This window comes from Vicugna pacos, chromosome 19, assembly GCF_048564905.1.
Source record: "Vicugna pacos chromosome 19, VicPac4, whole genome shotgun sequence".
Lineage (NCBI taxonomy): Eukaryota > Metazoa > Chordata > Mammalia > Artiodactyla > Camelidae > Vicugna > Vicugna pacos.
In genome coordinates, this window is record NC_133005.1 from 28,192,285 (window position 1) to 28,207,625 (window position 15,341).

The 15,341-nt window shown below is 35.7% G+C and overlaps 1 protein-coding gene across 2 annotated transcripts in view; it reads left to right on the forward strand.

Moving 5' to 3' along the window:
- The window catches only part of CTNNBL1 (catenin beta like 1), a 144,454-nt gene that overhangs the window by 72,626 nt on the left and 56,487 nt on the right, over positions 1-15,341 (forward strand). The window lies entirely within an intron of this gene.

Genomic DNA, 15,341 nt, shown 5'->3' on the forward strand with positions numbered 1-15,341 from the left:
CAGTGTTTTGTTATTATAACAAATTCCCCAATGACAAATTCTACAATTTTTATACTTAAAACTATTTTTGTTTTTAGGATTATAAAGGTTTATGTTTCTAAAATATCTTCTCTTTAAAGATTTGTGTAGAGCTGGGGTGGGGGCACAGTAGACCTCATTTATCTAGTACATACCAGACCTTGGATTGATGGGAAAATCTTCCTTTTTGGAATTGCTTTAAAAATTTTATTTTAAAGTGCAGAGAGCAGCATTGGAATTATTCAGAGGCCTTCAGTGTTCAGCTGATTTTTGCTAGCTTTACTCTCTTGAGTCTTTTGTTTGTTTGTCTCATTTACCCTTCTAATTGCCTGTCCTTTTGTTGAAATGACCTACCTTTTCTCAAGCAAATAGCATATAAAGAAGATGCATTTGGCTTCCTGGGCCTTCTAACCTTAAAACTATACTCTGCAGGGACTTTTCTCTAAGCTTCTTAAAGGTCTGAACTGCCAGTGTCTTTCGATGGTTGAGAGCAAATACGAGGTGATGTATTCCTGTAGCATATGGCTTGGAAATGTGCAGCAGTGGGGAGCTGAATAAATAACCAGAGATATGGATTATTCAAACAGGAATGCTGAGATTGGGAGCCTAATTAAAAAGGAGTTCCAAAAGACTTAGAAACTTCCTCTCTAGGATCTCCTAACTTTTCATTTTTGAATGCTGAAGTTAACTGTTAGATTGATTCTTTCTCATTAATTAGGTATATTAGCAGATTCAGCATTTCCTTTTTTCTCTTTCTCATTTTCTTTGTTCTGTGTTATTTTTCTTCTTCAGACTCCCAAATGGGAAGTTTAATTAGGAGGGAATTTTTTTTTGTACTAGATTCATGCTTCCTGATTTTCTGGGAAGAGCTGCCAAGTTGCTCCCTGTCTCGAGGGGACTCGTTCAAAGACTATGAAGCTGTAACACTAAAAGTTCAGGAAAATTTCTGTGGTTCCGTTGCCCCTAAATGCTAATCTTTATTTTGATTCAGGCACTCATCAAACAGTTATGAAATGCTCACCTAGAGAGGTGGTATAGTGTGGAAGAAAGGGTGTTGGAGTTGAGGTCAGTGTGGGTTTGGAACATAGCTCTTTCACTTACTAGTTCTGGATATTTGGTGAGTTACCCTAACCTTTCTGACCTCTGACCCTCAGTTTTTTCATCTGAAAACTGAGACTGCCAAATAACAATGCCAAATTTGCAGGGGTTTTGTGGGATTTAGACTGTATATAAAGTGTCTGGGATAATTTTGCATATTAAAACATTGATAAAGTGCTGTGTTAACTTGCTGTGGCTTTTGTTTGCTTACTTGTTTGTTTTTTTTGGTGGGGGGAGGATGGTAATTAGATTTATTTATTTATTTATTTACTTTTTTTAGAGGAGGTAGTAGGGTTAACTTACTATGTTAAGTTCTAGGCTTATACAGACATGAACAAGACAGTATTCCTAACTTCAAGAAATTCAATAGCTAGTGGGAGAGGCCGACATTAAATAACTGTAATATAACTGAGTGTATTAACTATTAAGAGGAACAGTTAATTTTGCATGTCTATACCTTGTGAATTTTTTTTTACATTTCTGATTATTGATAAGGAAAGGTCAGCAACGAGATAATCATTTATACACACAAATTAGCACACACAGATATACATATATATATATGTATACATATATATATATACATATATATACGTATATATACATATATATACATATATATATATACATACATCTATATATATATATATATATATATATATATATATATATATACTACCCGATCTAATATTTTTATCACTTTTATTGAGGCATAGTTTATGTACAATAAATCAGACTCATTTTAAGTGTACAGTTCTCATTTTGGCTGATGCATACACCTTTGTTTTCAGCACAGTGAATGTATAGAACAGCCCTATTCTATAGAAATGTAATGCAAGTGAGATACGTAATTTTATATTTTGTAGTAGACACAGTAAAATAGTTTAAAAGAAACAAATAAAGTTAATAATGTATTTCACATAGCCCAGTATATTAAGAATCATCATTTCAACATGTAATCAATAAAAAATACTGTTATTAAGCCATTTTACATTCTTTTTTCATACTGTCTTTGAAATTCAGTGTCTATTTTACATTTACATCTCAATTCAGTGCTAAATTTTCATTAATTTTTCATTGATTTATATTTAGACTTCATAAAATTTACAGTTGAAAAAGTCTATTCCCATACCTGTTTTTCCAGACATCCTTAAATGTTTCCCAATAACTGAATCAAGTATCAATTTTTAAATTTAAACTTAAATTTAAATAAATTTAAAATTTAGCTCCTCAATTTAAATCTAAAACTTGGCCACTTTTCAGATGCTCAGTAGCTACACATGGCTGGTGGCTGCCATATTGGACAGTGCATGTATAGATTATTTTTATCACCTTCCAAAATTCTCTTGCTCCCTTTTGTCATTATTTTCCACCAGTCCACCTTAGGTCTCAGGCAACTATTTGTCATTCTAGAATTTCATATAAATAGAATTGTACAGTATGTGTTTTGTTTAGCTTATATCATTCAACAAATTGTTTTTGAAAATCCTTCATCTTGCATATATCAGTTGTTTGTTTCTTTTTTATACTTAGGAGTATTGCATTATATTTCTTCATTCCAGCATGTCGTTTTGTTTATTTATTCACTTGTTGATGGACATTTGGGTTATTTCCAGTGTTTTGCTATTGTGAATAAAGTCTTTGGGTAAACATGTATTTTCATTTCTCTTGGACAAATGACTGAGTCATATAAATAAATATAAGTTTACTGTTAGAAGCTATCAAGCTGTTTTCCAAAATGATTGTATCATTTTAGATTTTACCAGCAAGGCATAAGAGCTCCAGTTGCTCCATATCCTTTGTAACTCTTGGTATTGTCGGACTTTAATTTTAGCCATTTGAGTGAGTTTGTAGTGTGGTTTTAATATGCGTATAACTGATGGCTAATGATATTGAGCATTTTTTCATGTGCATATCGGCCTTTCTTATGTCTTTTGTTAAAGTCAAATCTTCCTTCAAACCTTTTGTCTGATTTTTATTTGGGTTGTCATATTGAATTTTAAGTGTTCTTTATTCTGGATACAAGTCTTTATCAGATACATACTTTGGAAATCTTTTCTCCTTGTCTGTGGCTTGCCCTTTCATTTTTTAGCAGTGTCTTTTTAAAAGTTTTACTTTGATAAAGTATAATTTATAAACTTTTTTGAGTTGTTCTTTTGGTATGGTATATAAATTGTGTTTGCCTAACCCAAGGTCTCAAAGCATTTCTTTAATATTTTCTTTTAGAAGTTTTCAGTTTGGGGTTTTACATTTATAGATCTGTGATCCATTTTAAATTAATTTCTGTTTTTGTGTGAGGTATGAATTGAGGTTCTTGGTGTTATTATTTTTGCACATAGATGTCCAGTTCTGGCAAAGACTATCCATGTCCCATTAAATTGCCTTTACACCTTTGTCAGAAATCAATTTATCTTATATGTGTAGGTCTATTTCTGTGTTTTCTATTCTGCTCCATTGATCTGTGTGTCTTTTTGCCAGCACCACCCTATTTTGGTGATTATAGCTTCATAGTTAAGTCTTGAAATCATGTGCTGTGAATCCACTGACTTAATGTCTTTTTAAGGATTGTTTTAACTGTTCAGGTTCTTTAGTTTCTTTGTCTCTGTATAAATTTTAGAATCAGCCTGTCAATTTATAGAAAAACCGTGCTGGGATTTGATTGGAATTGCATTGAATCTATAGATTATTTGAGGGAGAATGGACATCTTTGTAATAATGAATCTTCCAATCCTTGAACATGGTATATTTCTTCATTTATTTAGGTCTTTGATTTCTGTCAGCAGTGTTATAGTTTTTCTTAAGACAATTTGATATTTTATACTTTCCTGAAATTCTCAATTTCATAAACTTTCAAGTTTATGAATATAATTTGTCCTTGTATTCATACAATTCTTTTCCGTATCCTCCATTTCATTTCCTCTTTTTCACCTTCTGTACTTTATGTCCCTTTTATCATAATTAATGTTATGTATTTAAATTTCCTTGCTTTCTTTCTCAGTCAGATTTTTTAGAAATGATAGTGATTATTTTTGCTTTTGGTTTGGTATTTTGTTTATTTGGATACTTTTTTTTTTGCCTTCTCAGGAATTTTTTTTTCTGGCTTTAATTCCTTTTCTACTTTCTTTTCTTTTTGTTTTGTTGCCCTTTTTCTAAATTTCTGAATTAAATGGTTAATGCTTTTTAAAATATTTCTCTTATTTAAAAACAAAAACATTTCAGGTTAAATTTTTTTCTGTTAAAATTGCTTAGCTTCATCACATTTTCAAGTGGTTAAGTCTTGCTTTCTTATTATATTAATAGAAAATATAGGCTGAAAATACCTACTTTCTGAATTTGAGATTTCACTTGTTTGTTACATGTAATGAATTTGTCTTGAATCCTTTTATAATTTGTGTTTATCTATTATATCCCTTCCTCTCCTTTTATCTTTAACTTTTTGTCATTTTATATTATATGTGACTCTTCATAACAGCATGTAGCTGTTTTTTAGGGTTTTAGTCCAATATTAGAGTTTGTCTTTAAATAGATGAATTTAATGTATTTATTTCTATTGTAATGACTGTTATGTTTGGTCCTTTTCTTCCATTTATTTTGTTCTAGTGACTTCCTCAGTGGTTTTGTTTTGTCTTGTCTTTTTGTTCTTTCATCATTTTCCTTCTTCTGTATAAACATAGAAATTATTCTGCTCCTTTTCTATTACTGAAGTTTAAGTTTTAAAAAATGAAGCTTTATTTTTTGTCTATGAACGTTTGAAAAGGTATCAAGTCCCTTCAGAGTCTGGCCTCTGCCTGACTCTCCTGTGGCCATCTCTTCTCATTCTCCTTTTCCCACGCTTTTACATTCTACTCTCTAAAGCAAACTATTTTAGATTCCTTAACACATTTCATTATTTTCTAAGGGTAACTCACCCTTGATATTTAGGATAAGCTTCTTTAAGAAACTTCTGCCCCTATATCACTTCTCCTAGCCATGTCCTTACAACCATTCTTCCCCTCCACCCTGAGATTTTGAGATGAGGTTCTGGCATCCCTCGTGCACCTCTGTGGGAGCACTTACCACCCTATGCGGGAAGCATCTGTTTGTCTCTGACTGTACTGTAAGACTCTCGAGAGCAGAGACAGGCCAACCTCTTCACACCCCCAGAACCGAGGAACACTACTCCCAATAAATATTTTCTAAATGAATGAGAAAAATCTGAGAAACATTTTTGCTGTTTAGAATCCTGGAGTCATAAAACTGCTGGTAGATCCCATAGGTAGACCCAAGGGATGAGGAGTAACTTATGAAAAGCCATGTAGCTGAGAATGCAGACTCCTGCCTGGAGATATTTAGTCCTGTTTTCCCATGTGAAATCTTTTAGTGTGTGAAGAACATAAAACATGCCACAGGGTGGTTGTCAACCTGATCTTCAAGGCTCCAGGGAATCCAGGCGTCAGCTGTTGTCCTGGGCTCACTGTCTTGTTTTGCCTGTGCCCATGCTGGGCTTCAGAGCAGAAGCCAACACAAGTGTCCACACTTCAGTTTATCCCCCTTTGGAACACTTGAACTTCTCAACTCTCTTCTTCCATCATCCTTCTACGTATTTCAGGGTTATGGTTTAGATATTTATTTCTTATAACCTTTCTATTCAGTGTTCAAAGAAATCCTTCACGTAGATTTGTAGTGTCTCAGCTTTTGTTTCTGGAGACTGTTTAGAGGCTAGTACCTCTTTGCCATCACCTTGCAGGCCTTTCCTCTCTGGTTTACCCTTCCACCCCAGTGTTAGTTTAGTTGGCAGCTGACTTTTTTTCATTCCTATATTAAAAGAGCACCTGGATTTCATAGTGCTTGACAGAATCAATAAGAAAAAAAAAGGGGACTATTTTTTGTTGTTTTCTCTCTCTCTGCCAAAGGACAGATGAAGACATTTTGAAAAAGAAGAAAAGATTGCTGAGGTGATATTTAAAAATAGAACTCATGCTGTGAAAAAAGCAGCAGGTAGCCATCCTAGAGTATAAGAACTCAAAAAAAAAAAAAGTGTCAGGGGGAACTCCTTATTCAGCCCTAGTGTTTTGATAAGGAAAGAGAAAAATGAGGTGAGGGTGGGAGATGCAGAGCCTCTTGGGCAGTGTGGACCTGTATACTGAAAGGACGAGGGAATCAGAGAGTCCCTGCTGGAGAAAATCCTGCTCCTTGTGTGTCAGGCAGCTTGGCCTCGTTCTTTTAGTTTGATAGTCAAGAGTTAGGATACAGACAGAATATTTGGATGGTCTTTGGCAGCAAAAGAGTTAAAATAATGAACATGAACCAAGTGCTATTTTGGTAGTCAGGGATAGTTGAGAGGAAAATAAAATTTAGGAGAATTATAGTTTATTATTCAGTTTAACAGAGTGATGATGAGATTTAGAGGGCCCAAGTCATCGAAATAAGGCTAAATTACACTTACGAAGGTATAGCCATTTTAGAATTTAGCAGGAAATAAAGGCAGAGCTATTAAAATGCCCTCATTGCCCCTGGATAGAGACTGGTTTGCTGTTTCCATATTCTTGGTTACAGATGTCTCTCTTCGGTGAGATTTGCTACGAATAGAAGATTTCAATATATTAGGTTTCATTATAGACTATACTCCAAATCATTTGCCTCTTGCCCCCACCAAGCACTTTATAACAGTATGTGTTTATATCAAATAATTCAGTGTTCTTTAAGAAACAACAAAACCAGTGGGAGACAGAAGAATTACACTGTCAGTTTCCTTGAAAATGTTGACATGAAGCTTATTACTTGTGTTGTAAAACCCTGTTCCAGTTAGAAAAAGAAGAGACCACCGTGATCCCAAGGGATGTGTACAAATGCAACTTGGGGTTGTGTAGCTGAAATACAGTGAACCCATCTTGGTTATTAACTGTATAGTCAAAAAGAAAGAAAGAAAGGAAGCAGAAGGGTATACAGATGCATCCATTTCAGGAACCACCAATTTTTTTTCCTCTGGAATTTTTTCAGTAAGATTTTCCTTAATCTAAAAAAATGTGTCTCTGACAAAGAAAACAAATAAAATGGTGATGGTATATCATCTGCAGAGTGAGTCTTTGCAGGTCCAATACGGGGTTACAAGTTTGTACCAAAGCATATAGGTAGGTATACTAGCCTGGGGAATTGTTTTTAACCTTGAAATTTTATTCCCTTGGTTTTGTTCTTTATTGTTTTTGTTCCGAATGAACATGTGAGGATCCAAAAACTCTACTGCATTTTTATTCTTATGGTCCTTTACAGAAGATTTTGTTGTCGCTGTTCTTATTATTGTTGTGGTGTTGCTTTAAGAGCTAGAACCTTTTCTTCTGACCTTCAGTCTCTAGATTCAGCTGCGAAAGCAAAATAATAATGCACATCTTTTAGAAGTCATCTGTGCTCCTGATGGGGCTGTATCCAGTTTGTGTTCCAAGTTGCACACACAGATCTTCCTTGTTGTTTGTCCAACAAGTATCCCTTTCCCTACTCACTGAATATTTCCATTCTCACTTGGATGGGATAATAGTAGTTTGCCCCTGTTCTCTACGAACCTGAAAGATGCTTCAAAAACACTAAGTAATCCTTCCAACAGCCCTCCAGGCTGGTGTTACCTCTTCATAAATGAGAAGGTGCTATGGCTGAGAAGGCAGATTAAACTGAAAAGGGATTACCTGGCAGGAAATGGTACAGGACCTATCTGAGCCCTTCCATCAGCTTCAGAGCTGTTTATCATTCTAACGTAGTTCAATTGCACATATTTAAAGTATACAATGAATGAGTTTTGTGATATGTGTAGATGCATCATACCATCTCCACAAGCATGTCATACCCAGATGTTACCTTGTGCCCCTTTGTAATCCATAAATCTTCACCCCAACTTCAGTGTCTCCAGGCAACTACTGATTTGCTTTCTGTGCATTATAGGTTAGTTTGCATTTTCTGGAAGTTTATGTAAGTGAAATCATATAGTATGTACTCTTTTTTTTTTTTTTGACCTGCCGAATTTAACTCACTGTAATTATTTTGAGATTCATCCACATCTATCAGTAGTTTGTTCCTTTTTATTTGCTGAGTAGTGTTCCATTTTATGAATATATCACAGTTGGTTTATTAACTTGTTGATGGACATTTAGGTTTCTAGTTTTTTACTCTTAAGAACAAACTTTTTTCTTGTGATTTTTGTGCCACTGTTGTCATATATTTTACTCCTACATATGTTATAAATCCCATTATATGTTATTGTTCTTTCTGTTTAAGTGGTCAGTCATGATCCATGGTTGTTGAATCCATGGATACAAAGAAACTGTGTCTGGAGGGCCAACTATGAAATACTCAGATGCACTCAACTGCACCCAGGGTTGGCACCCCAACCCCCATGTTGTTCAAAGGTCAAATATACTTTAACCTGTTTGAAATTGTCCAGCCACAGCTCACTGGTGATCAGTTTTTTTTTTCTTTCTGTGTTTTATTTTAGATTGTTTCTATTGTTACATATTCAAGTTCACTCTTCTTCTACAGTATGTAATCTCCAGTTAATCTCATCCAGTGTATTTTTCATTAGACATTGTGTTTTTCTTCTCTAGATGTTCACTTTGAGTCTTTTTAATATCTTCCCTGTTTCTAGGTAACATGCTTAAGCTCTTTGAATGCCTGGATGCTAATTCATTTTTTTTTTAAAGAAATTCAGATGTTGTGGATATAACTTGGATTTTTTTTTTTTTGCATCCTTATAAATATTCTTGAACTTTGTTCTAGATTGTAGTTAAATTACTTGGAAATAGTTTGCTCCTTTTGAAGCTTATTTTTGAGCTCTATTAGTTGGGTCCAGACTAACATGTAATGTATGGCAAATTTAATTCATTACTAAAGCAGTACCTTTCTAAGTACTCTACCTGCTGAACTGGGAGTTCACAACATTTTTCCATTGCAACTGGTGGGAACAATGACTACTTCTGGTCCTTGGTGAGCTCTAGGGATTGTTTTCCCCTTCTTCTTTCAGGTGGTTCCTTTCTACTGTTTTGGTTAGTTTCCTCACATGCATGTTCTAACCAGTGCTCAACTGTTTCATGCTTACTGATGCCTTTGCATGTGCTGTTGTTTCCTTCTGCTTGAAATACCCTTTCCCTTTTTGCCTATCTGGGAAAGACATCCAGTGAAGCTTGGTCAGGTATCATCTCTTGTGAGGCCTCCCTGACTCAGACATAGTCAGCCCTCCTTCCTGCATTTGTGTACACCTCCACTGCAGTACTTGGCTCTTCTCAGTGTACCATTGTCTGCACATCTGTCTCCCCCGTGGACTGAGCTCCTCAGAAGCATAAGCTTTGCCTCTCTCTACATCTTCAGCTTAATACCTGGCACCTGTTAGGGACCTCATAAATATTTGAAGAAAGAACAAAAAAAAAACTATACTCAGAATGCATGTTAATTACAAGGTGTTTCCGTATAATAAAAAAGAACAAGCTAATTAAAACAACAGAAACTTCCCTCTCCCCACCTCTCCTCCTCAGAAGGTTCACCTTCGCAGAGGAGGGAGCAGTAGATGACTCTCAGTCATTTCCCACAACCACCCATTGTCTAGAGGCTAGCATTCACATTGGTCCTGGCATGATCGACAGCCTGATGAACCCAGCCAAGACTAAGATAAACTACTTGTCTTCAAGTAGAATAAATATTTCAAATAAAGTCAACCCTAGAAAGTCAGGCCAAACAGCTATTGATTGCTAAAAGCCTGAACTTGAGCCCAATGAATATTCCAAAGTTCACCTCCATGCAGCTTGCCTAAATGGTGATCAATATGCAATTACTGCCCCCTTTAAACGTGTCTTACACTGCCTACCTGAAGAAGGGTTTTGCTTTTAAAATCTTTTGTTTGTTGAATTTGCTTAGGCAGGGAAAAAAGAGAGACTTGGCTAAACTAGAGTCCTTTACCTTTAGTACTTCGAACAATTCTGTGTTATATGTGAAATGGTTTGAGTGTATGCCGAATGGTAACTGAAGGTGCCCTGTTACATGACCGTCATTCATTTCAAGAGGACTTTTTCTGAGTGACTAAACAATAAGGATATTGTATCTCAGTTTCCTAATTTCTTTTCACATGATTATCTGCCCTAGTCATAACCTTTGTAAATTTAAGCTTATAGAGTAGGATGCTAAAGTCTAGCTGCAATGAAAATAGATATATTATTTGCCTAGCTTCCTTTTAGAATTTCTTCTTGGTGCCAAAAACCCCCTTCCTATTGAATTTAGAAATGAGTTTATTCTGCTCCTGATATTTAAGATTTCATGTCTCACAAATATGCCTTGTTCATACCACTACCACTCCTTGTCATTTTCACTTGCACTCTTGTCGTATTCTCTTAACTGTGCTCCCCGACCCCAATCTCTGTTGCTCCAGTCTCTTTGTCACACTTCTGCCAGATTAAGCTTTCTGAAATCTATCCATGTAGTGCTCTCCTTTTCTTAAACAGTTCATGGTTTCTCAACACCTATGGCATAGACTCCCAGGTTCCCTGGCAGCACATCTAGGGCCTGTTGTGACCTGTTCCTGCCCACCTCCCCTCAGTCATCTTCCACCCCGGTCATTCATACCTACTTCCAGTTCCCCCAAGTGACATGTTCTTACAGACCTCCTGCACCTTTGCACATGCAGCTTACCCACCACCACCACCCATGTCAACACTCTCCCTTCTCTGCCTGGCAAATGCTCATTCTTCAGACTTAGTTCAGATGTCAACCTTCCATTTGATACCTTCGCAGATTTCTCCTGGATAAAGTCAGTTATCTCTACCTCTCGCCTCCTTGGATTTAATTTCCATTGCTTCGGGCTTTTGAAATTATTTTTGTTTACCTGTTCTTAAATTGGTTAAAGACAGAGAGCTTATAATTCCTAACAGCTAGTGCCGTACCTGCTTCATGGAGCCTGCATGCTTAGTGGTAACCTTTTTTTTTTCTTTTAAACTCAGTAGTTGGGTTGAATGTCATTTGTGAGTATCTGTGGATTATTCTGATTAGTCTCACAGCAAAGGAATAAAGGCAGAAATATTCACAATACATCCCTGATCCTTTGAAGTTGGCACCAGGTAGGATGACCAACTATCTTGGTTTGCCCAGGACTGAGGGGTTCCCCAGGATGTTGTACTTTCAGTGCTGAAAATGGAACGGTCTCAGGTAAACCGGGAAGATCTAGCACCAAAAGGTGCCTTCAGCAAGCTTTTTGTCTACTTGCCTTTCCTGCACTCATTAGGACCCAGTCCTGGCTGGCTCTTCTGACCCAGGATAGCATGCTTTGCATCATTAACACTTTAATAGTACAATGTTTTAATAGTGTTTCCTATACAAAAGAGGGATATCATTTCTGATTCCTCTTCTTTGGCTTTCAGGTAACAATTGAACAAAGGGCTTTGGGTTATGTTATTACCACCTTTTTGATTAGGCTTGTTTCTCCTTGCCTGATCAACCACCTTGCTCCCTCTATTAATTCTCCCCTCTATTATCTTTAGTTTCCTGATCACCATTGGCTTCTTGACGCCTTAAAATATGTTTAAATTATCCATATTCTTAAAAATAATAATTAAAAGAAAATCTTACCCTGACTTTCCTCTTAAGCTGATGAACTCTCTTCTCTAGGCTTTACTAATGAGTAGCCCACACTCCCCCCTCTTACTTTCTCACCTTTCAAGTATTACAGTGTATCTGTCTTTTCCCATACTCCCCCAAATACATGTAATGTCTCTCTCTCATGCTAAAATAACTAACACATAATAGTCTCAGAACAAACGTGTTGGACTGTGTCTTCATAACTCCTAGAATCAGTTTTTTACTTGGAGGCCTTATTGTATCTCACAAGACTAGGTGGCATGACCTTTGATATAGGCCATGCTTCCCTCTCTGATCTAAGCTGGGAACACTGATCCTTGGTAGGCTTTAAACATGTTAGCCTTCTGTTCTTTGGCCATGCCCGCTCATTTCCTTTGTACTTGCTGTTCCTTCTGCCCCTAAAATGTGCGTGCTCATTTCCTTTGTACTTGCTGTTCCTTCTGCCCCTAAAATGTGCGTGACCAACTCATTTCATCTCTCAGCTCTCGATACAAATGTTACTACTAAAGAGGCCTTCCTTAATAACCTAACCTAAAATATCGTCTTCAGTCATTATTTCACGTTGCTTTGTTTCCATGACATTTACCACTGTCAGGTATCTTGATTTCCCATTTGTCTCCTGCAGTTAGAATAGAAGCCCCATGAGAACTGGGACTTGATCTGTCCTGTTCACATAAGAGGTATCCAGTAAAGATTTGTGGATTGAGTAATACATGGGGGAAAATTATATGCTGACTTATACTTTTCCTTGCTTATTCCATATTGGTCTCCTTAAATAGATTTAACTGTTTTTGAAAGCAGAAACCATGTCTTTAATTTTTGTTTTTCTCTTTTGTCTGCCACAATACTAAGTGCTCAGTAAATATTGAAAATTGGCTTGGTTGGTTGATTTACCAGTTATACTAAGATATGAAATGACTGACTTGTTCCTCTCTACCTCATGAAGTGTCAAAGAAAACAATGTAAGGTTATAGAAAATTATACTCCTTAGAGAAGAGTAGTAGCCCGTGCAGGATTATTCTATGACCTTTAGACTTGAGGGGGAAATCACCTTTATTTTTTTAATAGTTTATCTTTTCTAATTCTAAAAAGTACCCTATATTCATTATGGAAAAATGAAAGACACTGAAAAGTAGCAAAAGGAGTAGTAAGATACAAAAAAAGCATTTGACAAAATCCAACACCTTTTCATGATAAAAAGACTTAAACTAGGAATAGAAGGGAACTTTTTCAACCTTTGAGATAGTCTCTGTAAAAAATCCACAGTTAACATTACATTTCATTGTGAAAGACTGGGTCCTTTCCCCTAAGATCAGCAATAAGACAAGGATAATCACCTTCATCACTTCTATTCAGCATTGTACTAGAGGTGTGCCGGAGCAATTAGGCAATGAAATGAAGTAAAAGGCATCCAGATTGGGAGGGAAGAAGTAAAACTATCTCTGTTTGCAAATGACATGATGTTGTATTTATAAAATCCTAAGGAATCCACCAAAATCTATTAGAAGTAACAAATGAGTTCAACAAGGTTGCAGGATATAAGATTCATACACAAAATCAATTGTACGTCTATACACTTGGAATGAACAATCCAAAAATGAAACCAAGAAAACAATTCCATTTATAATAGCATAAGGAATAAAATACCTAGGAATAAATTTAACAAAAGAACTGTAAAATTATACTCTGAAAACCACAAAATATTGTAGAAAGAAATTAAAGAAGATCTAATAAAATAGAAAAATATTCCACATTCATGGGACAGAAAATTTAATATTGTTAAAAACGGCAGTACTCCCCAAAGTAATCTACAGATTCAGCACAATTTCTATGAGAATTCTAGCTGACTTCATTGTAGAAATTGACAAGCTGGTCCAAAAATTCATGTGGAGTTGCAAGGGACTTAGAATAGCTAAATAGTCTTAAAAAGAACAATGTAGGGTTCCCACTTTTAAAACTTACTACAAGGCAGTGGTAATCTAGACAGTGTGGCCCTGGCATACTTTAATGAAATACAATTGAGAATCCAGAACCATGTGTCTATGATCAGTTGATTTTCAACAAGATTACCAAGACCGTTAAATGGGGAAAGAATAGTTTCTTCATCAAATGGTACTGGGACAGTTGGATATCCACATGCAAATGAATGTAGCTGGACCCTTACCTCATACCACATACAAAAAATAACTCAAAATGAATCAAAGATCTAAATGTTAGAACTAAGACTATGAAACTCTTAGAAGAAAACTGGTGTAAATCTTCATGATACTGGGTTTGGCAATGGTTTCTTAGTTGTGACACCAAAAAAGCAAACAACAGAAGAAAAAATAGGTAAGTTTTATGCTTCGAAGGGCATTATCAAGAAAGTGGGAAGTTATCACCTAGAATGGAAGAAAATATTTGCAAATCATTTAATTGTTAAAGGACTTGTATCCAGAATAAAGAAGTCTTACAACTCAGTAATAAAGATAGTTAAACTAATTTAAAAATGGGCAAAGGATCTGAATAGACATCTCTTCAGATAGCATACACAAATAGCCATCATGATTTATCAGGGAAATGCAGATCAAAAGCAGAATGAAATCCCATTTCATACCCAACAGGACAGCTGGAACCAAAAAGTCAGATGATGAGTGTGTTGGTAACGATGTGGAGAAATCAGAACGCTTACATGCTGCTGGTGGGAATTTAAAATGGTGCAGCCTCTTTGAAAAAGCCTGACGGTTCCTCAAAAGGTTTAAACATAGAGTTACCCGGTACCCCAGCAATTTCACTCCTAGGTATACATATACTGAAGAGAAATGAAAACATTTTTCTACACAAAAATGTGTATGTGAATGTTTGTAGTAGCATTATTCATAATTACTGTTCATACTAGCCAAAAGGTAAAACACCCCAAATGTCCATCAGTGGATTAATGGATAGACAAATTGTGACATCTCCATACAATTGTTATTTAAGGATAGAAAAAGTGAACTTCTGCTACGTGCTCCAACATGAACCTTGAAAGTATTATGCCAGGTGAAAGAAGCCAGTCACGAAAGGCTGTATATTGTATGGTGCTGTTTACTTGAAATGCCTCGCGTAGGCAAATCCATAGAGACAGAAAGTAAATCAATGGTTGTTTAGGGCTAGGATGGGGTAATAGCTTAAGGGAAGGTGAGTTCTTGCTAGGGTGATGAAAATGTTCTATAATTGACTGTGGTGATGGTTTCACATTATCTGTGAATATTCTAAAATCCTTTGAACTGTACATTGTAAATGGGTGAATTGTTTGCTGTGTGAATTCTATCTTGGTAGAGCTGTTAAAGAGAAAGGAAAAGGAATAATAGGTGATCCATAATCCCTCTACCCTGAAATAACCTGTTAGTATTTTGATCTTTTTCTTCCCGGTCTCTCTTAATGCATATTTTTCACATAATTGAGGTAATGCCTCATGTAGAATTTTTAATATTATCTTTTGTGCTTAGCATTCTGACCATAAGAATTTGTTCATTCTATTACAGACTCTCCTTATTGTTAACGAATGTATAATATTTCATGTAGATATACTATAATGTAGTAATTTTCTCACTGGTGGACATTTAATTGTTTTGTTTTTCTTTTTCCATTATTATGAGAACTTCAGTAAATACACCTTAAAA